Below are 25,951 nucleotides of genomic sequence, written 5' to 3' on the forward strand. Positions count from 1 at the left end.
TACTCTTGATGAACTGTGGTATGACCTTGAAGCTGCATGGGCAGCTGTACCTGTACACGCCATCCAAGCTCTGTTTGACTCAATGCTCAGACGTATCAAGGCCGTTATTACAGCCAGAGGTTCTGGGTACTGATTTCTCAGGATCTATGCACCCAAATTGCGTGAAAATGTAATCACATGTCATTTCTAGTATAATATATTTGTCCAATGAATACCCATTTATCATCTGCATTTCTTCTTGGTGTAGCAATTTTAATGGCCAGTAGTGTATTTTCTCATGGTTTGCCATAATATGTACCATTTACGCGATGCATCTCGATATCAAGCACATAGCAGTATCCTACCGATCGCTCGTGCAACATAATTCCGAAGATATAGACTGGAAATTATTTCTATACAAACCCGAAACTTAAGCGAGGTGGAACGTGATGTAAACAACTAAGTAACTAGAAACTTATTCCGTCTACGAAGACCTTTACAGTGAGAACTCGAAAAAAAAATAGAGGAAACTGATATTTCCACTCATGAATACCGATGTCAGTGATGTAGTAGGCCGGTCGCGGCGGCCGAGCGGTTCTAGGCACTTCAGTCCGGAGCCACACGGCTGCTACGGTCGCAGGTTCGAATCCTACCTCGGGCATCGATGTGTGTGACAGGTTAGTTAGGTTTAATTAGTTCTAAGTTTAGGGGACTGATGACCTCAGCTGTTAAGTCCCATAGTGCTCAGAGCCACTTGAACCACTTGTGATGTAGTAAATTCGAAACCACCCCATATAATTTACCAAGTCAAATAAGGTCTTTCTTATATCTAGAGAAACAGTATATGTGTCTTTCGCCTGCTAAATGCACACATCAGAATCGATTCTCCTTCAAGTAAGCAAAGGCGCGAAATATGCAGAAGAAGTCAACTGGACAATTTACATGGGAGGGAATAACGGTCCAGTGCAAACACACGTCCATATTGAATCTTCCCAAATTTCCACGCGATCACGAACTCTATCCAGCACATACTAAGTATTAGTTCGCTATTCGGCCATCAAAAGGACAACACAGTTAAGTCAGCTTCATTTCTACAGTCCAACAGGCCTCTGCTTTCTGACGGCTCCCGCAGTGAATGGGAAATGTGAATCGTTCCTGCCACAGGTCACCGGCGCTGCACGCCATTCACGCATAGACAGAACTGTCCTAGGAAAAAAACCACTTCATACATATTTTATCCCTGTACTTACAATTAAATGTTATGATTGTGGTCTCAGTTGAACGACATTTGACAATGAGTGAAGTATCGGAAATACACCCTGCTAACGGCTGTGCCTCTGGGAATAGAAATATCGGTACCATTCTTATGACTTGACATACTCTTCCCTCTGCTATCACAGTACTCCATGTCAGATCCATACCTTCCTTACGGCTGGACATACTCATTTCCTTCGTTCATGTCGAAACACCAACACATACTTTATAAGCCTGTTGCTCAATGGGAACCTATGACACACCCACTACTACCAAGTATAATACTTCAACAACAAATTGCTGGTGATACGAAACAATACTGACCTAAAATCAACAATGGGTGGACATGTCTCATAAGTTCTATAGTACCTGGTATACTTTAATGATTTATGTGTTTGACAATTAACAATGAAGGAACGTACTGCACAGTCATCTATCTACAATCGCAACGATACTTGTAAAGTAGAGAGTGGGGCGGTTTAGCTATGGGAAACATGCTGTCGCAACATTGCTCAGTGTTGAAATTACTGTTAAATTTCCAAAATTGTTCATATTCTCAACTGTGATGTTCTTGAATTGGGGGCTTGATTCCAAACTCTAGACGGCATTTGTAGTGGATAACATAGCACTAGAGATCTGAAAAGCTAGTGTACATTTCCTATTATGTCAATCATCACACCACCTACTGTTTGTGATACTTCTCAATCAACCATTGCCTATAGCCCAGTGGATATATCACCGACCCTGACATTGAATCGAGACAGAATGCATTACAACTACTGGAGAAATATTCAGCGACGGCGGTGTGAGGGGGTTCCAAATACCAGTTTCATACCATGCTCCTTAGCTGAATCACTTTCAAAATTCGGTAATTTTATTACAAGGGTGCACCGTTGGCAAAGTGTAACCGCACTGCTGGTGTGATAATACACTCTCCAGCGATCACCATCCATATTCAGTGTCACGGTATTTGTCTGGAAAAACCACATCATTCGTAGGTAATGCCACACGTTGATCTATAAAGCCAGTATAGCTTTTAAAATGGATACTTGCGTGCACCTGTAGAAACAAGACCACTTGTGATGGTAATATGATTGTGTTTTTTTTAACATATAGCAGTTTATGGGACGATTACGCCTCTCTTTCTAAGACAAGCTTGTAGCACTCGCAAGAAAAACTTATCAGACATGTCCACCCACCGTTGATTTTAGGTCATTATTATTTTGTATCACCAGCAATCGGTTATTGACAAAGTATTATACTTAGTAGGAGGGAATGCGTGATAGGTTTGCCTTGAGCATCAGGCTTATAAAGTATGTGTTTGTGTTCCGAGATGTGCAAAGGAAATGACTACATCCAGACGTAAGGAAGGTATGGATTTGACGTGGAGTACTGTGATAGCAAAGGACCAGAAATGGCATTCAAAAGCATGTGAAATTCGAAAAGTGTATCAGAAAATGGTGGCAGGACATTACTAAATACTTAATTTGGTATCGAAGGGGGTACAATAGTTTAAAGAAATGGGGGTGATACAGAAAACCACTTAAAAGAACAATAGGTTAACTGCCGACAAAGGACCGAACATTATGTTAAGACAGCCAGAGTACAGTGCTGAACATTAGGTTATGCAACCTATATTTTCCATGTAATTACTTTTTACAGGATCTAAATGTTCCCAAACAGTAGAGAATGACGAGCAAGAGAAATCCAACCCATACAAACTGATTTTTTTTGTAAATAAATGATGTATTCTTGAATATCCTGTTATGAGATCCTACCTCTCCACCACCGGATTACCATCTTGGATCACGTCATGGAAGAGATGACAGTGCCCTCTGGTGACAGTACTGTGTAGTAGGTCAGTTGGACTCCGGACCTTGTGGTGGACACACTGGATGGCAGTACTGCCTCAAACTGTATAAATAAATAGTGCGTGCAAAATAAAGACTTACGTCCAGCACAGGCTGGGCCCTTGCCCTGGCAATTCCTAGGAAAAGGTGGCCTTCTGATGACTTAGGTTAGTGGAGGTAGCCCAAGTGCCCTGCCTTTCCCACTATTTTCTTAGGTTAGTGGGGGTAGCCGTGGTGTGCTGCATTGTCCAGATGGAATTTGAACTTCCTGCCATTTTGTGTGAGAGGGGGATGAGGAGGGATTTACCAGAGAATGAGAGATTAATTAATTGATCAATTTAATTCAGTAGTCAATCAAATTGATAAGAGTGAGAGGTTCTATTCCAATAACTTAGACCTGAAAGTGTACCTGTAGCAGCGAGGGGAGGGAGTGGGTTGGTGGCTTCCTGAGGGGTATGGGAGTGGGAGGAGGTGGGGGGACAATAGGTTATGTGCCTGTCAATCAAAAGGAAGGGTCCTATTAGCAGAACAACAGGTTAAATACCTGTCAAACAAAGAAGAACAGTAGGTTAAGTACCTGACAGTCAAAGGAGAACAGTAGGTTTGCCCCTGAGTGCATACCTGCCTCTGATGTAGGCAACCTCCACTAACAAAATGCACTGACACCAGCGTAGTTCCACTACTTGTGACATTAAGGGAAGGAGGATTGTGTCGATGTAAGCTGTCGCCAGGTCGAAGCTCGGTAGCTACTGGATCAAGTGCGACTATCAGAAGAGAGGCTAGAGACATCAACAAGCAACATGCCACCAACGCCCTCTCAACAGCAAGTGTTTAGGCAGTCACTGATGACTGGAGGGCCTCACTAACTCACTCTGCAGTTTGAAATCTCTCAGTACATTCGCAGAGCAGGCTCATGTTCACGTCAGAGGTTATGAAAGGAAATAGCGACCAGATTAGTGCCTATAGCGGGACCAGCAGTGAGACTAATGTTTGTAATAGTAAGATCACCTCTATTGTCTGTAAGAGGACGATTATTGATGAAATTGTACCACAACACATGGACTCTACTCAAGTTAAGTATACTGTCCACGTAAATAAAGAAACATTAATTCACGTGAGCATTTTTGTTGTAGAAAGTGGATACCAGCCATCAGTAACAATATCCTCTCCCTCGCTTCTTTACAGTGCAAGACTTTACAGTGGCGAGGAGGATTCTACAAAAAGCAGACTAGCACTGGCAAAAAGGGCATTCCTGGCCAAGGCAGGTCTACTAGTATCAAACTAGGCCTTAATTTGAGGAAGAAATTTCTGTGAATGTACGTTTAGAACACAGCATTGTATGGTGGAGAAACATGGACTGTGGGGAAACCGGAACGGAAGAGAATCGAACCATTCGAGATGTGGTGCTACAGACGAAAGTTGAAACTTACGTGGACCGATAAGGTAAGGAAAGAGGACTTTCTACGCAGAATCGGAGAGGAAAGGAATATGTGGAAAATACTGACAAGAAGACATCTGTTATGTCATCAGGGAATGACTTCCTTGGTGCCAGAGGGGGCTGTAGAGGGCAAAAACTGTAAAGGAAGACATATTGGAATACATCCAACAAATAAATGAGGATGTAGGTTTCAAGTAATACTCCGATGCCGTGACGATCGCGTGAGCCACCGCGCAAGGTGGAAACCACTGGAAGAGTCGAGAAGTAATTAATGAATATGTAATCAGGTGACAAACCGCTGCTGTATCCATAATTCACTTATCAATTTCATTTCAAACTACCTAAAAATGCAACTGCGAATTAAAGTGGCGAAATAATTACAGAAAGGAAAGAAAGCTTATTAATAATGGTTCTCTACACACAGAGGAACCGGAATCTGAAAACAGATTTCGGGTGCCGACAGTTTGAGAGTACAATTAGTACAATATGGTGGCGGCCGTTAGAAACGGTCAAGTTTAAACGCAGCGTTTTCTTGATCTTGAGGCGCATCCGAATACAGAAACGCCCGCCGTTCCAATGATGGAGATTGCACCGGGTTAGGAAGAGTCTTGGGCAGAAAGGAAGCGGTCAGTTCTGTGCCCCAGAAGGTGACAGCCAGCCGCTTGACCACACAGAAGGTTGCACCAGAACTACTTTTTCCAGCCGAAGGCGCACCAGAGTGAGGTTACAGCCAGCTAACAAAACCCGTGAGCACCGCCACTCATTCTTCAGTATGTTGTTGGAAGGAACAGCAGCTGCCGTCTCGCCAGCGATCACGTCTTGGCTATAGGAACTCGCCCGCTGTGTTGATATCATGTTTAACTGTACGTTACTTCGAGCACAATTTAGTACCTGAGTCAGTTAGTTACATGTTCCATAGATCATTTGAACAATTCTTTTATCGAAATCGCGTGGAACTAGTTTACAGTATATTGACGTTAATGAATACATCATCATTTTATTCCTACTCATCCAACTATACTTAAAGAGGTAAAATATGCTGCTATAAAACTTTTTGATAAATTACCAGATGAAATAAAATGTCTGACAGACAGCAGTAATTGTTTCAAAAACAAATTGAAATCATACCTCCTTGACAACTCCTCCTATACCATAGAGGAATTCTTGAATATGAGTAAATAAATCTGGAGATATAATAAATGCATTTTGTGGTATTTAAGGGAATGGGATAGATAATAGAAATATTTAGGTATAGCGCTATAACGTAAACAAAAAAAGAAAAAAACTTGTTTCCTGTGCGCATTTTTTGTGCATTTGACACGTTCCACATCATAACGGTTTTTCCGTGCTATTCATCAATGGAACACGTAACTAACTAACTAACTAAAAACAATTTTTTTACTGGTTATTAGTCTTGAAGTAGAAATTCGTCAATGGAATACGAGAAGTTGTCCAGAAGCAATGATTTTCAAACAGATTTAAACTTGCTTCGCTACCTGTCAGACATATTGCATTATGGAGCAAATGATCAAAAAATTTTATTGCTGCATATTGAACTACTCTTTGAGCCACTGACACCTTTTTCCCTCTAGCGTTGTAGTTATGTACATCACTGTCTTTCTAAAATTGTGATGGATTTTTTACGAGAACTTCATTAGCCACAGTATGATTGTGACGGCGCAGTTAAAATGCTGAGCACCCGAAAGAGGTCCATGGATGAATGTTATTCTTACTGTTCACTTTTGTGCAATCAATACCTTCCTTCTGCGTGATTAGTTACTCCAGAAAATTATCCCATACGAAATTGTTGAGTGGAAATATGCAAAATATGTCATGAGGTTGACACATTTGTTTCCAAGATTAGCAACTATACGAAGAGCAAAAGTAGTTGAACTAGTCTGTTTGAGAAAACTCAGTAATATGTTTGTTCCAGTTCACGTTTTCATCAATACGTACACCCAAAACTTTGGAAGGTTCTGTCTAATTATTGGATCCTGCTCATGTGCTACATCAATTGTTGGTGTCACTATTTATTGTACAGAACTGAGTGTAGTGCGTTTTCCTTTCAAAATTTAGGAAGAGTCCATTCTCAGTGAACCACTTAGCAATTGTTTGAAAAATATCATTTACTAACTCTTGTGTTGCTTTCTCTAACGTTCCGGTTCGTTCGCTGTCCGGTTGTTTGTCGACCGCGAGTAATTCGTGATACTACGGAAGAACAGTAGCACCGGCCATGCGGTGCGGTTCGCCCTAGTTTGCCATTCTCCAAGGTGTTCTCAGTTAAACTTGTGTAGTTTAGGACAATGCTCCTTCCGTATGTCGTTCTGTGAACGTTTTTACACTACTGGCCATTAAAATTACTACACCACGAAGATGACGTACTACAGACGCGAATTTTAACGGACAGGAAGAAGATGCTGTGATATGCAAATGATTTGCATTTCAGAGCATTTACACAAGGTTGGCGCCGGTGGCGACACCTGACACGAGGAAAGTTTCCAACCGATTTCTCATACACAAACAGTTGACCAGCGTTGCCTGGTGAAACGTTGTTCTGATGCCTCGTGTAAGAAGGAGAAATGCGTACCATCACGTTTACGACTTTGATAAAGGGCGGATTGTAGCCTATCGCAATTGTGGTTTATCGTATCGCGACATTGCTGCTCGCGTTGGTCGAGATCCAATGACTGTTAGCAGAATATGGAATGGGTGGGTTCAGAGGGCTAATATGGAACGCCGTGCTGGATCCAACGGCCTCGTATCACTAGCAGTCGAGATGACAGGCATCTTATCCGCATGGCTGTAACGGATCGTGCAGCCACGTCTCTATCCCTGAGTCAACAGACGGGGACGTTTGCAAGACAACAACCATCTGCACGAACAGTTCGACGACGTTCGCAGCAGCATGGACTATCAGCTCGGAGACCATGGCTGTGGTTACCCTTGACGCTGCATCACAGACAGGAGCGCCTGCGATGGTATACTCAACGACGAACCTGGGTGCACGAATGGCAAAACGTCATTTTTTCGGATGAATCCAGGTTCTGTTTAGAGCATCATGATGGTCGCATCCGTGTTTGGCGACATCGTGGTGATCGCACATTGGATGCGTGTATTCATCATCGCCATACTGGCATATCACACGGCGTGATGGTATGGGGTGCCATTGGTTATACGTCTCGGTCACCTCTTGTTTGCATTGACGGCACTTTGAACAGTGGACGTCACATTTCAGATGAGTTACGACCTGTGGCTCCACCCTTCATTCGGTCCCTTTGAAACCCTACATTTCAGCAGGATAATGCACGACCGCATGTTGCAGGCCCTGTACGGGCCTTTCTGGAAACAGAAAATGTTTGACTGCTGCCCTGGCCAGCACATTCTCCAGATCTCTCACCAATTGAAAACGTCTGGTCAATGGTGGTCGAGCAATTGATTTGTCACAATACGCCAGTCACGACTCTTGATGAACTGTGGTATCGTGTTGAAGCTGCATGGGCAGCTGTACCTGAACACGCCATCCAAGCTCTGTTTGGCTCAATGCCCAGACGTATCAAGGCCGTTATTACGGCCAGTGGTGATTGTTCTGGGTACTGATTTCTGAGGATCTATGCACCCAAATTGCGTGAAAATGTAATCACATGTCAGTTCGAGTATAATATATTTGTCCAAAGAATACCCGTTTATCATCTGCATTTCTTCTTGGCGTAGCAATTTTAATGGCCAGTAGTGTATGTCAATGGAGTCTATCTATTTGTCCAATAAATACTCGTTTATCATCTGCTTTTTTTTTTGTGTAGCAATTTTAATGGCCAGTAGTGTATGTCAATGGAGTCTGTCTATGGTTAAGAGTTCCTTGTTTACTATCGATTTTTGAATAGGTCTCTTTCTGAAACTTCCTTGCAGATTAAAACTCTGTTCCGGGCCGAGACTCGAACACGGGACCTTTGCCTTTCTTGGGCAAGTGCTCTACGAACTACACAAACACGACTCACGCCCCGTCCTCACAGCATTACTTCCGCCAGTACCTCGTCTCCTACCTTCCAAACTTCACAGAAGCTCTCCTGCGAACCTTGCAGCACTAGCACTCCTGAAAGAAAGGATATTGCGGAGACATGGATTAGGTGCGCAGGAGAGCTTCTGTAAAGTTTGGAAGGTAGGAGACGAGGTACTGCCAGAAGTAAAGCTATGAGGACGGTGCTTGGGTCGCTCAGTTGGTAGAGCACTTGCCCGCGAAAGGCAGAGGTCCCGAGTTCGAGTCTCGGTCCGGCACACAGTTTTAATATGCCAAGAAGTTTCATATCAGCGCACACTCCGCTGCAGAGTGAAAATCTCATTCAGGTCTCTTTCTGTTACTTTCTAAATCTTTCACTCGTGTTGCGATTTCTACCACCTTCTCCTCAGTATCCATTCAAACAAGTGGCTCCCTGCAAGTAGGGCCGTAGTCCATGCCTTCCTACAGTGATATTGGTTAGAAAATTGATATGAGATACCGATGGCTTATTAGTATTTATCTCGTATGCTAACTGGGGCAAGCTCTTCATTTATGCCACCCAGGGTAAAAGCTGTGTGTCAGGCAGTCTAGGTATGGCAGCACACTACAACATAAATGAAAAGACAAGTAACTAAAAATTCGTGGGAAATATTTGCAAAAGGTACGAAAACTGAATAGGGGTGAGGAAGAAATAAAAGTGAATCTAAAAAAATAAAAAATAAAAAAATACAAGCAGACGGAGTTAGGGATCGTCGATTGCAGCTTAATGGTTAGTTACATAGAAATAATAAAAATGTCCCACAAAGAAAATCCTGAAGTTAGCATTATCGATAAGGAACCGAAGCGACTGTCTAAGAGAAGAAACAGAGCAAAATTCAGAACCATTATTAACAATCTGAAATCTGCTTAGAAATGTCCTCGACAAGCTACTGAATGGACAGGAGAACGAAGGGTGAATACAGCGACCGGATGAAGAGATTTTGGGAGTAAAACAAGAAAACTGAAGCTTTCTGGCAGATTAAAACTGTGTGCCGGACCGAGACTCGAACTCGGTAGTACCTTCGCCTTTCGCGGGCAAGTGCTCTACAATCTGAGCTATCCAAATACGACTCATGCCCCGTCCTCACAGCTTTACTTCTGCCAGTACCTCGTCTCCTACCTTCCAAACTATACAGAAGCTCTCCTGCGAAGGCAAAGATCCCGAGTTCGAGTATCGGTCCGGCACACAGTTTTAATCTGCTAGGTAGTTTCATATCAGCGGACACTCCGCTGCAGAGTGAAAATCTCATTCTGGAAACACAAGAAAACTGTTGAAGAAATTCAAATATACAATCTGGTTTAGTATTTAGATAAGACACAATGTGTGAGGAGCAAAATAAAAACGTATATTTATCTAAATTACTTGGAAAAAAGCCAGGATGTTTCGTGAAACTTCGCTATGCCCGGTTTCCTCCGGTTGTCGATCTAACGGAGCCAGATTCCAGGTCTGTAACCATCCCGGCTCCTAATGTACCTCAGTTCCTCCTCCACTACAAGGCAGTTGTGGAGTGTGGACACAGTGCCAGATACAGCAGTATGGGCTAATATCCGAATGCCTCGCCGCCAGTCTTTGATTAACAGCTTGCCGTCCGAGCTGTTAGAAGCGTCCGTTCGCTCTGAGACGCTCGAGATGGTCGTTAATTACAGTCCTGTGCTGTGTCTCCCGTGTTCCGGCGCGCTGCCCATTACGTCGCCTTCCAGCCCTTGTACGGGGAGAGAGCTCGCGCCCTGACCTGTAGCAAAGAGCTGACCACTGGCTACGCATCCCACGGTAACACACACTCTCTCTCTCTCTCTCCCTCTCTCTCTCTTTCTCTCTCTGCCACTGTGACACTCAGCTGCCGTATGGTATCTTAAGACGACGTCATTGCGTAACTTCTTACCTTATTTCTTCAACCTCTGTACCTTCCACTCCTTAGGTGCTGCAGCGTTTTCCTGAAATTAAAAAAAATTACTCCACTAAACAAAGCTTTTTCCAAACGTGGAGACATGTTCCAAGGTACAAAATACTCATGTACCTAGAAACATATATTCTATTCAAATTTGAAATCTTGTCAGTACCGTATTTAATCGTCTGTGTGTTTTAGTATTACTTTACTACATATCAATAACGCGTAAGTGAAATCAGATTAACCAGAAGTGTTATCAAACACCAGTTACATTTTGAATACATTTTGAAACAAAAGCTATTGGAAACTAACAGTAATTCACACTAACAAAAAAATGGCTCTGAGCACTATGGGACTCAACATCTTAGGTCATAAGTCCCCTAGAACTTAGAACTACTTAAACCTAACTAACCTAAGGACATCACACGCACCCATGCCCGAGGCAAGATTCGAACCTGCGACCGTAGCAGTCCCGCGGTTCCGGACTACAGCGCCAGAACCGCACGGCCACCGCGGCCGGCTCACACTAACAAAACAGGTAAAATTGTTAAGTTATGAAAGAAACTAATTTGATTTACAAGTGGTTTTACAAAGAATTTACAAGTTTCACGTGATAAATGATAGAAGACTTCGTTATGTTTCAAGGTAGGAGACGTTCACGACCGACGAACTGTGGCTTAACTAGCCTCATGTTGTATAAAACGTCCCAAAAATACATAGCATTTTACTTGCCATAAAAATCTGTAACTCAAGAATTAACAATATACACTCCTGGAAATGGAAAAAAGAACACATTGACACCGGTGTGTCAGACCCACCATACTTGCTCCGGACACTGCGAGAGGGCTGTACAAGCAATGATCACACGCACGGCACAGCGGACATACCAGGAACCGCGGTGTTGGCCGTCGAATGGCGCTAGCTGCGCAGCATTTGTGCACCGCCGCCGTCAGTGTCAGCCAGTTTGCCGTGGCATACGGAGCTCCATCGCAGTCTTTAACACTGGTAGCATGCCGCGACAGCGTGGACGTGAACCGCATGTGCAGTTGACGGACTTTGAGCGAGGGCGTATAGTGGGCATGCGGGAGGCCGGGTGGACGTACAGCCGAATTGCTCAACACGTGGGGCGTGAGGTCTCCACAGTACATCGATGTTGTCGCCAGTGGTCGGCGGAAGGTGCACGTGCCCGTCGACCTGGGACCGGACCGCAGCGACGCACGGATGCACGCCAAGACCGTAGGATCCTACGCAGTGCCGTAGGGGACCACACCGCCACTTCCCAGCAAATTAGGGACACTGTTGCTCCTGGGGTATCGGCGAGGACCATTCGCAACCGTCTCCATGAAGCTGGGCTACGGTCCCGCACACCGTTAGGCCGTCTTCCGCTCACGCCCCAACATCGTGCAGCCCGCCTCCAGTGGTGTCGCGACAGGCGTGAATGGAGGGACGAATGGAGACGTGTCGTCTTCAGCGATGAGAGTCGCTTCTGCCTTGGTGCCAATGATGGTCGTATGCGTGTTTGGCGCCGTGCAGGTGAGCGCCACAATCAGGACTGCATACGACCGAGGCACACAGGGCCAACACCCGGCATCATGGTGTGGGGAGCGATCTCCTACACTGGCCGTACACCACTGGTGATCGTCGAGGGGACACTGAATAGTGCACGGTACATCCAAACCGTCATCGAACCCATCGTTCTACCATTCCTAGACCGGCAAGGGAACTTGCTGTTCCAACAGGACAATGCACGTCCGCATGTATCCCGTGCCACCCAACGTGCTCTAGAAGGTGTAAGTCAACTACCCTGGCCAGCAAGATCTCCGGATCTGTCCCCCATTGAGCATGTTTGGGACTGGATGAAGCGTCGTCTCACGCGGTCTGCACGGCCAGCACGAACGCTGGTCCAACTGAGGCGCCAGGTGGAAATGGCATGGCAAGCCGTTCCACAGGACTACATCCAGCATCTCTACGATCGTCTCCATGGGAGAATAGCAGCCTGCATTGCTGCGAAAGGTGGATATACACTGTACTAGTGCCGACATTGTGCATGCTCTGTGGCCTGTGTCTATGTGCCTGTGGTTCTGTCAGTGTGATCATGTGATGTATCTGACCCCAGGAATGTGTCAATAAAGTTTCCCCTTCCTGGGACAATGAATTCACGGTGTTCTTATTTCAATTTCCAGGAGTGTATTTCAAATAGCTCGAACATCTAGAGAAATGATTACACTCTGCATTCAGTACCGGGTAATTGCGCCCCTGGACTTAAAACCACCTTCATTCGGATAGGAAGTGAGTCCACAACGTTGGGTGGTACGTTGCATCCAGGTTAGGTCACTCGCAGAGGATTTGATCGCGCAGTTCCACCAAACTGAGCAGATGCTGATGTCGGTGCTTTACCCGCTGTTCCATCATATCCCACAGATAATCTATGTGGTTCAGTCAAGTGACTTTTCAGGCTAAACGAGATGTCGTAGGATGTGGAAGTATTCCGAAAATCAGTCACATATTTTTCCAGGCCGATGAACTTTACTGCTGTCGTCTTGAAAAGGGGTACAGTTAGCAAACTCGTCATCCATTTGCTAACTGAAAAGCAATCAGAATGTTTAAATAAACATGCTGGTTCATGTTGGTGGTGGTCACCTTGGTAAGAGGACACAATCCACGATAAGAAACACTCCCAAATCATCGCAGACCACCTCCGGCTGTAACCTGAGCTTGCACACATTCGAGATGAAATGCTTCATTTGACCTTCGGTACACTCGAAAACCCGAGTTAACTGAATACAGGCTAATCGTGATTCGTTCCACCAGTCAGTTACTGCCTATGATGATTTCTAGCGTGTTGAAGACGCGCAGCAGTATGTGCCCGTGTGAGAAATGGCGCCTTGTTAAACTACTGGCCATTAAAATTGCTACACCACGAAGATGACGTGATACAGACGCGAATTTTAACCGACAGGAAGAAGATGCTGTGATATGCAAATGATTTGCTCTTCAGAGCATTCACACAAGGTTGGCGCCGGTGGCGATACCTACAACGTGCTGACATGAGGAAAGTTTCCAACCGATTTCTCATACACAAACAGCAGTTGACCGGCGTTGCCTCGTGGAACGTTGTTGTGATGCCTCGTGTAAGGAGGAGAAATGCGTACCATCACGTTTCCGACTTTGATAAAGGTCCGATTGTAGCCTATCGCGATTGCGTTGGTCGAGATCCAATGACTGTTGGCAGAATATGGAATCGGTGGGTTCAGGAGGGTAATACGGAACGCCGTGCTGGATCCCAACGGCCTCGTATCACTAGCAGTCGAGATGACAGGGATCTTATCCGCATGGCTGCAACGGATCGTGCAGCCACGTCTCGATCCCTGAGTCAACAGATGGGGACGTTTGCAACACAACAACCATCTACGCGGACAGTTCGACGACGTTTGCACCAGCATGGACTATCAGCTCGGAGACCATGGCTGCGGTTACCCTTGACGCTGCATCACAGACAGGAGCGCCTGCGATGGTGTACTCAATGACGAACCTGGGTGCACGAATGGCAAAACGTCATTTTTCGGATGAATCCAGGTTCTGTTTATAGCATCATGATGGTCGCATCAGTGTTTGGCGACATCGCGGTGAACGCACATAGGAAGCGTGTATTCGTTATCGCCATACTGGCATACTGGCGTATCACCCGGCGTGATGGTAGGGTGCCATAGGTTACACGTCTCGGTCACCTGTTGTTCGCATTGACGGCGCTTTGAACAGTGGACATTACATTTCAGATGTCTGTGCATCTGTTATTTCAAAGAATAAACGCACTAGAAAATACTTTGGCGTCGACGAGCTGTCGCCGCATATATTACGAGAAAATCAGATCAGATAACTTTTCCAAAGTAAATGAATGTGGATGGTTTGATTGAAAATGATTAATTGGTGCGTGGTAGAGGGTATCTGCTGTGGGGACATTACAAGGGGAAGGAAAACAGTATAGTCGTTGTCGTAATGTGGAAACGGAACTGAGGCAACTGTGGCGCACCATGGGCCAAAGCTAACAGGCGTGAACGACGGCTCGGAGATGTGTATGGACGAATAAAAGTTTAACAGTTGAGCAACTGACAGCATAGACGAACCAAGGGGTTATAATCAATGTCCCCTCAACGACACCTATCGAAGTGGCGCTGTGGTAACACACTGGAATCGCATTCGGGAGGACGACGGTTCAAACCCGCATCCTGCCATCCTGATTTAGGTTTTCCGTGATTTCCCTGAATCGCTTCAGGCAAATGCCACGATGGTTCCTTTGAAAGGACAGCCGACGTCCGTCCCCATCCTTCCCCAATTCGATGGGACCATGACCTGTTTGGTCCGTCCCCCAAATCAACCAACCAAACCTCAACGACCGTTGAGTGAACGTTGCTGCATATGGACCTCTACAGCAGGCGCTTGGTTCATAGACCCACTGTCACTTGTTCATTGTCGATGGGGGTTGGAATTTTCGCCCCAGTACCGCAACTGTACTTCTACCGAGTGGCCACAGGTGACTTTTTTTTAAGGTTATGGTTTGATGTGGCTCTCCAGGAATTTCTTACCCGTGCTAACCTTTTCACTGTAGAGAAGCACTTGCAACCTACGACATCCATTATTCGCTACATATATTCAACTCTCTATCTTCCTCGACAGTTTTTAATCTCTACAACTCTCCGTACTATCATGAGACTCATTCCCTGTCTTATAATCCTGTCCCTTCTTCTTGTCAGTGTTTTCCACATATTAGTTTCCTCGCCGATTTTACGGAGAACCTCATTTCTTACCTTCTCAGCCCCCTAATTTTCGACATTCTTCAGAACACCGCCCCCGGTAGATGCCGGCACGGCGGCTCAGCGTGTTCGGTCAGAGGGTTAGCTGCCCTCTGTAATAAAAAAAAACCGAGTTAATGGATAAACGACGAACTGAAACGGGTGTCTTGCGACGTCCGACCCGAGCAGATGCAACTAACTAAAGCGAACAAAATGAGATTTAAAAAAAAGTGGTCAGCGCGACGGAATGTCAATCCTAAGGGCCCGGGTTCGATTCCCGGCTGGGTGGGAGATTTTCTCCGCCCAGGGACTGGGTGTTGTGTTGTCCTAATCATCATCATTTCATCCCCATCGATGCGCAAGTTGCCGAAGTGGCGTCAAATTGAAATACTTGCACCAGGCAAACGGTCTACCCGACGGGAGGCCGCCGTCACACGACATTATTATTATTATTATTATTATTATTATTATTATTATTATTATTATTATAAGTAACACTACCTCTCCAATGCTTCCATTCTCTTGTGTTCCGGTATTCTCACAGTCCATGTTTAGCTACCACACAGTACTGTGCTTCAAATGTGCATTCTCGAAAGTTTCTTCGTCAAACTGAGCTCTATATTTGATACTACTAGACTTCTCTTCCCAATGCTAGTCCGCTTTATGTCCTCCTTGCCACGTCCGTTATGGACCAGTTTGTTGCCTAGGTGGCAGACTTCCTTAACTTCATCTACTTTTGATGTTAAATTTCTCGCTTTTCTCATTTCTGCTACTTCTCATTAGTTTCGTCTTTTTTCGATTTCTCCCTCAAACCAACTTCTGCACTCACTAGACTGTTCTTTCAATTCAACAGATCCTGTAATTCTTCTTCACTTTCAATGACGACAGCAGTGTCATCAGTAAATCGTATCACTTATATGAATTATAATCCCATTCTGAAACCTTTCCTTTATTTCCACCTTTTCTTCCTCGGGTTATATACTGATCAGTAGGGGCGAAAGATCGCAACCCTGTCTTACACCCTTTTTAATCCGAATCCTTCGTTCTTGATCTTCCATTCTTACTGTTCCATCCTGATTGTTGTAAATATTGCATATTACTCAACCTTCCCTATACCTTAGTCCTATTCCCATCAGATCAAGATCTGCATCATTTTACGTCATCGAAAGTTTTATTTGATAAACAAATACTATGGTCTTGATTTTTCATTAGTCTTACATCCACTATCAACCACAACGTCAGAATTGCGTGTTCCACATATACACTAGATGAATACCCAGCTGGTACCCCGATCAATCTCGGTCACATGATTCGCAAATATTTTTAAAATTTATTACACTAGACGTAGATAGACTCCGCCCTAATTGGGGGCAGGTAGGGGGAGGGAAGGGGGGAGAAATGAGAAAGGGAGGGCGTCTGGCCACCACTCATTGTTATATGCAGACTGAGATGCCGGACCGATGAAGATACGGGATAAGCTCACGATAAAGGAGGTCATAACTGCCTCGTTGGTATCTTTACCTTCCCGAAAGCCAAACTGATCGTCGGCTTACAGATCATCTATTCTTTTCAATTTTTTTTATATTATTCTTGTTAGCGACTTGGACCCATGAGCTGTTACGCTAATGGTGCGGTAGCTCTGTCGTATTTACCATTTTTATGAATCGACATGACAACAGCATAAGAGGTCTGCTCAAAAAAATTTCGGAACATTCGTAATTTCGCGCCAATGTTGTGTTGTAGCGAATTGCGGTTGGGATCACTGCACACGCCTGTGTTTAATGTTGTAACGGCCGGAAGTTTCATTGTTGTAAGTCTGTTAGCTATTGTTCACTGCTGAATGGAGTAGACCGTTGTGTCGCACAGTCTGCGAATTTCGAGCTGGCAGAGTTAAGAGGAGCAACAAATTTGCATTAAATTTTGCGTAAAATTAAAAAAAAAACCTTTGCAGCGACGCACCAAATAACGCAGGAAGTCTACGGCGATGAGTGGTTAAGCCGTACTCGTTACGAATGGTTCACATGGTTTAAGAATGACCGGACGGAAGCTAAAGGTGACCCTCGTTCATGATGCCCTTCGACGTCTACCGACGACGCTCATGTCACGAACGGCACCGAAATTGTGCATGCCAATCGAAGACTGACTGTCCAAGAGACTACAGCAGAATGTAACATTTCACTTGGTCCATGTCACGAAATCCGGACACAGCATCTTGGAAAGCATCGTGTTGCCGCCATGCTCGTTCCGCGGCTCATGAGTCAAGACCAGAAAGACCTTCGCCTCACAATCTGTGAAGAGCATTTGGATCGCGCAAATGAGAAGCTCCTTAAGAAAATAATAACTGGTGATTGGACGTGGGTCTACGGTTATGATGCTGAAACCAAGGTTCAATCTTCACAATGGTTCGGGAAACGTACTCCAAGACCAGAAAAGGCTAGTCAGGTTAGGTCAATTGTCACAGCGATGCTCATAGTTTTCTTTGACTTTGAAGGATTAGTTCATGATAAATTCGTGCCACAGGGACAAACTGTTAATCGATGGTAGTATCGGGACGTGTTGCACGCCTGCGACAAAATGTGAGAAGGAAACGGCCTCAAATGTGGCGAGACAATTCATCTACATCTACATCTTCATGGATACTCTACAAATCACATTTAAGTACCTGGCAGAGCGTTCATCGAACCACCTTCACAATTCTCTATTATTCCAATCTCTTATAGCATGCGGAGAGAACGATCACCTATATCTTTCCGTACGAGCTCTGATTTCCCATATTTTATCGTAGCCCGCATCTCGTGGTCGTGCGGTAGCGTTCTCGCTTCCCACGCCCGGGTTCCCGGGTTCGATTGCCGGCGGGGTCAGGAATTTTCTCTGCCTCGTGATGGCTGGGTGTTGTGTGCTGTCCTTAGGTTAGTTAGGTTTAAGTAGTTCTAAGTTCTAGGGGACTGATGACCATAGATGTTAAGTCCCATAGTGCTCAGAGCCATTTAATCGTAGTGGTTGTTCCTCTTTATATAGGTGAGTGTCAACAAAATATTTTCGCATTCGCCGCGCGGGATTAGCCGAGCGGTCTCAGGCGCTGCAGTCATGGACTGTACGGCTGGTCCCGGTGGAGGTTCGAGTCCTCCCTGGGGCATGGGTGTGTGTGTTTGTCCTTACGATAATTTACGTTAAGTAGTGTGTAAGCTTAGGGACTGATGACCTTAGCAGTTAAGCCCCATAAGATTTCACACACTTTTTTTTCGCATTCTGAGGAGAAAGTTGGTGACTGGAATTTCGTGAGAAGATTCCGTCGCAACGAAAAACGCGTTTCTTTTAATGATTTCCAGCCCACATCCTGTATCATTTCTGTGACACTGTCTCCCATATTTAGAGATAATACAAAACGTGCTGCCTTCCTTTGAACTTTTTCGATGTACTCTGTCAGTCCTATCTGGTAAGGATTCCACACCGCACAGCAGTATTGTAAAAGAGAACGGACAAGCGTAGTGTAGGCAGTCTCCTACATGGCTCCTGCATCACGATAACGTACTCACACTTCGTTTCTGATGGTGTGCGACTATTGCACGAAAAACGAAATCACTGTGGTGCCTGATCCTCCGTATTCTCCAGACCTGGCCCCTCCTCATTATTATTTTTTTTTTTTTTTACTTCCGATACTGAAAGGACTAAATTTGTGGCGATGGACGAGATAAGGAAGAGGCGCACCAAGACTGCTTCCGGAAGTGGAAATGGCGCTCGGTACGGTGTATCAGTTGTGGAGGAGAGTATTTCGAAGGAGACCATGCACAATAGGCAAAACGTAAGCGTCGAAAAATTTTGTGGATTCCTGGAATTTTTTGAGCAGAACTCGTGTGTCTGCCGAGGGACGACGGCGAAAGCGACTCTACGCGCCACGTCCAGCCAGCGTGCTGCGTTCCCTCACGTCCGCAGTACGGTCGCCGGTGATAACCTGCGTGACTTGCGACAGTTATTACTCATAGGCCTCAGCCCGGCATGCAGGTGCAGCTACGATCTTGACACCACAGCAGGCTGCCTCAAATATTATGACGTTATCGTCTCGTAGGACATTAGCTTGTTGTGCAAACGCTACTTCGTAACTTTCTAACAGTATTCCCGACCGATAGCACTAAAGGGATACACACTGATGAATGAAAACATACGACCTACTTGCTCACCGAGTGACTGATTACAGCCTTGTGTCGCTTTTGGCATGTGACGCGGTGAGGAATGTATTAGGAGCGATCGAAGCGTTTCTTTCTGACGGCGTTGCTGCAGCGTATACACAACGCAACGCGACTCCGATGCGCCGATACTAGCACCGAAATGTAGGGAAGGGATCAGTGTAGCGTCGGTGACTTGTGCATGCAGTAAATGCAGAAACGTGAACTATGAAGACGTTACTATCATATCTGTTAAAACAGAACGAATAAGCCACAGCGAACTGTGGTGTGCGTACCGTAAGACCTTCAGTACACACACCATCAGATTATTTGAGTTGTCGCTCTAACGAAGAAGGCGAGTGTCAGCAATATGTCTCGTGGTCTTATCGTGGCGTGTTTATCTTCTGCCTTTAGCTCAGACGATAGAAATGCCACTTGCACGCTTAGAGTAGCAGGTTGACGGTGACCAACTTTAAACAGAACGTGGTTAATTTTCACACACATTTATTAAAATAATAACAAGCATAAAAATTACTTAACTTGGTTCTGGAGCTATTTACAATTGACAAGCTGAAGTTCCTTTGGTATTGGTAAGTTAATCTTATTCTCACATATATCTCTGATACTTGACAATGTATGTACAGGAATGGCTACATGCAGGAATATGGTAATCTTATTAGGCGCAGGCTGAAACTTGACTATAGACTGGTACAGACAAATGTAGAACTCTTACAGACTGTTGCAGACAAATGCAGACTGGTACGGAATGGTGCAGACAAATGCAGACTGACTAATCGGATGTCCGTACACTCGTTATAATACCTCGCGTGTTCATGTATCACTGTGCGAGTGTGATCCACGAGGAGAAAAGGTTCTACATTAGCAGCAATCTCATTGGCTGAGTTACAGATTAATACGTGGATCGGCGGAAGCAGAATTTGGTCCGTCTCTATGGCAGCGCCATCTCGTAGTGCGGAGACGGACGAGGACTGTGCCTGCGCTGTTGTGCTTAGCGGGCCGCGCTCAAGTGGGAAAGTTATGTACGCGCTGACTATGCGAAACTATGTACACAACACAAAAAAACGAGAAAAGTATGAAACGTGGCTGAACAATGAATTCTCTGGACGTGGTTACTTCTGCTATTGTATAATGAGTTCACATCCGAGTTAAAGCCACACATCATCTATCCGGGACAGATCTTGGGATCTTCCTGGCCACACGAGTACCTCAACATAACGTTCAGATTTCATAGAGACTCTTGCCACGTGTGACGAGCGTTGTCCTTTTGAAAAATGTCACCACGATACCGTCGCTTGATAGGATATCTGTGATGTACCGTTGTGCCGTCAGAGATCCATCGATCACGACCACTTGCATCTACGGTTGGTGCCTGTAGGGTACTTGTTTTGGTACAGCCATGCTGCCTCTCGATTGTTTCCATCTGCTTGGCCGCACACAAACAGCATCTCGGCTTGATCCCGACATGTATACCGGACCATTCTGCTGCTTACAGTACACTGCGTCTATCACACAGCCTTCAGCACACAAGGAACACACAACACGTTGTCACAGGAACTGTCATTCTTCAGCACCATCTACCGCGGCAACAGTGCAGTTCGGGAATTATGTTCACAGGACCTTTTTTACTCCATTTCCAGTAAGTAATCCGTACTTGAATTTGTCGGTTTTTTAATGTTCACCCTTTATAGAAAGCTCTGACGATCAAAACAAGCAGCATGTGTTTATAGCTGGCACGGTGTGTCTGTTTTATCAAAATCAGATGAAATCACCATTTTCTCCGTTCCAAGGGTTTCAGCGCCGTCTACGGTGGCAACGATTCAGGTCCGGACATATGTTCACAGGATCCTTTTTTCTAGTCAAGAATCGCTCCCCGTAATCCGTCTGTTTTATTAATGTTCACCTTCTATAGCCCACCCCATTGTCCTGAGTACTTTTCTTAGAAATTAGTTTTTTGCTGGATGGCAACATCAGACAAACGTGCAATACAGACGTGCCAACACTCAAAACTGCATCTTACTTTAGTGAGAAATATAGGGGCTGGACAAAAATGTGGAAAAACCACGAGAAATGCATGCTTGAACATATAGACGCTAAAGAAGACTCCAGATGGCACTGTTGTATCTCATCGCGAATGTCACCTCTGTAGTGTCCTTAATACTTTGCAAGTGTGAATCGTGTTCAAGACAATGGTTCAAAATAGCTCTGAGCACTATGGGACTTAACATCTGAGGTCATCAGTCCGCTAGACTTGGAACTACTTAAACCTGACTAACCTAAGGACATCACACACATCCGTGCCCGAGGCAGGATTCGAACCTGCGACCGTAGCACCAGCACGGTTCTGGACTGAAGCGCCTTGAACCACTCGGCCACTCTGGCCGTCAATCGTGGTCAGAACAGTGTTCTGTGTTGTTGTAAGTGCTTTATGTTGGAGCTAAGTGAACTCCAACTTGTGCAAATTGTTGTTGCTGGTATGATACGAGCCTCCATAACCAAGGTATCTGAACTGTTTGGTGCTTCTAGAGACACCGACCGAAAATTTATATCGCTTACAGCGCAAGTGGGAAAGCGTAAGCCTTCAAGTCACATTTCCGACGCTCGTGTGTTGAGTGATCAAATCAGACGGTCATTAAAAGAGGATTGTGACGAAAAATAATAGAACGACCGTTACAAAAGTCACTGAAGAAGTGAATGTTGCCCTCGCGGACCCTGTGAGCACCAAAACAATATGAAAGGAGCTCCACACACTGGAAGTTCAAGGGAAGCTGGAATTCCAAAACCACATATTAGTGATGCAAATGTACGTAACAGAAAAACTGCCAGAGACCACAAAGCCTGGATTATGGAGCAATGGACCGGGGGAGGTGGCGCAGTGATCAGCAGAGTGGAATCGTAATCGGGAGGACGACGATTCACAGCCGCGTCCGACCATCCTAAATTAATTTTGGGTGATTTCCCTAAATCGCTTAAGGTAAATGCCGGGATGGTCCCTTTGTAAGGGCAAGGGTGACTCTTCCCCATCCTTCCCTAATCCGATGGGACCGACGACGTCGATATTTGGTCCCCTCCTCCAAATCAATCGACTAATGGAGCAATGGAAGAAAGTCCTTTGGGAGAGTGACTTATTTCACACTATATCCAATATCTGGCCGGGTTTATGTACAAAGGCTTAAATATGGCGAGGGTTTGGTGGTGATCTGGGCAGCCATATCATGGTATTCCACGGGCCCCATGGTTATTCTGCAACGTTACATTACTACCAAGAACTGTGTGACCATTTTGGCTGATCAAGTGCACCACATGGCACAATGTTTGTTCCCCAGTGGTGATGCTGTGTTTGAAAATGACAGGGCCTCTACTCACACAGCTCTCATAATCCAGGACTGGTTTTGTGACGTTGAGAATGAATTGTCCCATCTCTCCTAGCCACCACAGTCCCCATATTATTGAGCCTTGGTTGTCTACGTCGGAGAGAAGGAAGCCCGATTGTTATCCACCTCCATCATCGTCGGCTGAACTTGCCGCTATTTTGCAGGAACATTTGGATAAGGTTCTCTTGAAAACCGTAAGGGACTTGCATTTATCCATATCGAGACGACTGGAAGCTGTTTTGAATTCCAACGGGGTTCAAAAAGAAAAAAAAAAAAAAATGGTTCAAATGGCTCTGAGCACTACGGGACTTAACATCTATGGTCATCAGTCCCCTAGAACTTAGAACTACTTAAACCTAACTAACCTAAGGACAACACACAACACCCAGTCATCACGAGGCAGAGAAAATCCCTGACCCCGCCGGGAATCGAACCCGGGAACCCGGCAACGGGGTTCCTACAATGCATCACAATGTGTTGTGTTTTCGGAGTTTACGTATTTTTCTCCATTCCCAGTACGTGTTCGATGAACCACGCGGTATGCAGTTAATAAGAAAGGAAAATGGTCAGTTGCGTTAATAAAAATTGCATCATATGCCCATGTTTTTTGCTCGCATATCATGTCATTTCTGAAAACCCAGAATCTACTCTGTAGGAATCAACATGGATTCCGGAATCAGCGATCGTGTGAGACCCAACTTGCTTTATATGTTCATGAGACCCAGAAAATATTAGATACAGGCTCCCAGGTACATGCCATTTTCCTTGACTTCCGGAAGGCGTTCGATACAGTTCCGCACTGTCGCCTGATAAAGTAAGAGCCTACGGAATATCAGACCACTTGTGTGGCTGGATTGAAGAGTTTTTAGCAAACAGAACACAGCATGTTCTCAATGGAGAGACGTCTACAGACATTAAAGTAACCTCTGGCGTTCCACAGGGGAATGTTATGGGACCATTGCTTTTCACAATATATATAAATGACCTAGTAGATAGTGTCGGAAGTTCCATGCGGCTTTTCACGGAGATGCTGTAGTATACAGAGAAGTTGCAGCATTAGAAAATTGCAGGAAGATCTGCAGCGGATAGGCACTTGGTGCAGGGAGTGGCAACTGACCCTTAACATAAACAGATGTAATGTATTGCGAATACATAGAAAGAAGGATCCTTTATTGTATGATTATATGATAGCGGAACAAACACTGGTAGCAGTTACTTCTGTAAAATATCTGGGAGTATGCGTACGGAACGATTTGAAGTGGAATAATCATATAAAATTAATTGTTGGTAAGGCGGGTACCAGGCTGAGGTTCATTGGGAGAGTCCTTAGAAAATTTAGTCCATCAACAAAGGAGGTGGCTTACAAAACACTCGTTCGACCTATACTTGAGTATTGCTCATCAGTGTGGGATCCGTACCAGGTCGGGTTGACGGAGGAGATAGAGAAGATCCAAAGAAGAGCGGCATGTTTCGTCACAGGGTTATTTGGTAAGCATGACAGCGTTACGGAGAGGTTTAGCAAACTCAAGTGGCAGACTCTGCAAAAGAGGTGCTCTGCGTCGCGATGTAGCTTGCTGTCCAGGTTTCGAGAGGGTGCGTTTCTGGATGAGGTATCGAATATATTGCTTCCCCCTATTAATACCTCCCGAGGAGATCTCGAACGTAGAATTAGAGATTCGAGCGCGCACGGAGGCTTTCCGGCAGTCGTTCTTCCCGCGAACCATACGCGACTGGAACAGGAAAGGGCGGTAATGACAGTGGAACGTAAAGTGCGCTCCGCCATACACCGTTGGGTGGCTTGTGGAGTATAAATGTAGATGTAGATTGCTTGCAATAGTACAGCTGAAATTTGACGTAATTTTTGATAATGCAACTGGCCCTTTTCCTTCTTTATCACCTGCATCTTACAAGTTTATGGTTGGAAACCTGGCTCGCTCACGATGAAGCTTTGGACTACATACTGGCGTACTCTTGTTGGCCCATAACACGAATTCATTTGATTGCATGACTGTAGCTAATGATGACGTTTCTCAAAGAATATTCAACTCTTTTTTACAATTTGATCTGAAGATGGTTATAGAAAGCAACGGAAACTAGTCATCGACATTTAATTGTATAGTTGAAAATTTTGGTCCAGGGATTGAAGTTATCTTACGTTAAAACAATTTAATAAATCATGACAAGGATACCGGAACGTGGAGCCATTAGGTAGCAATAGGTGAGGTTTATTGGTCATGGCGAAATCAGCGAGAGAAGTAAGAGCATATGGACTATCAGACCAATTGTGTGATTGGATTGACGAGTTCTTAGATAACAGAACGCAGCATGCCATTCTCTCTGGAGAGAAGTCTTCCGAAGTAAGAGTGATTACAGGTATGCCGCAGGGGAGCGTCGTAGGACCGTTGCTATTCACAATATACATAAATGACCTTGTGGATAACATCGGAAGTTCACTGAGGCTTTTTGCGGATGATGCTGTAGTATATCGACAGGTTGTAACAATGGAAAATTGTACTGAAATGCAGGAGGATCTGCAACGAATTGACGGATGGTGCCGGGAATGGCAATTGAATCTCAATGTAGGCAAGTGTAATGTGCTGCGAATACATAGAAAGAAAGATCCTTTACCATTTAACTACAATGTAGCAGGTCAGCAACTGGAAGCAGTTAATTCCATAAAATTATCTGGGAGTAGGCATTAGGAGTGATTTAAAATGTAATGACCATATAAAATTAATCGTCGGTAAAGCAGATGCCAGACAGATTCATTAGAAGAATCCTAAGGAAATGCAGTCCGAAAACAAAGGAAGTAAGTTACAGTACAGTTGTTCGCCCACAGCTTGAATGCTGCTCACCTGTATGGGATCCGCGCCAGATAATGTTGATAGAAGAGATAGAGAAGATCCAACGGAGAGCAGCGCGCTTCGTTACAGGATCATTTAGTACTCGCGAAAGCGTTACGGAGATGATAGATAAACTTCAGTGGAAGACTCTTCAAGAGAGACGCTCAGTAAGTCGGTACGGGCTTTTGTTGAAGTTTCGAGAACATACCCTCACCGAAGAGTCAAGCAGTATATTGCGCCCTCCTACGTATATCTCGCGAAGAGACCATGACGATAAAATCAAAGAGATTAGAGCCCAGACGCACGCATACTGACAGTCT

The sequence above is a fragment of the Schistocerca piceifrons genome, chromosome 4 (genome assembly GCF_021461385.2).
Source record: "Schistocerca piceifrons isolate TAMUIC-IGC-003096 chromosome 4, iqSchPice1.1, whole genome shotgun sequence".
Lineage (NCBI taxonomy): Eukaryota > Metazoa > Arthropoda > Insecta > Orthoptera > Acrididae > Schistocerca > Schistocerca piceifrons.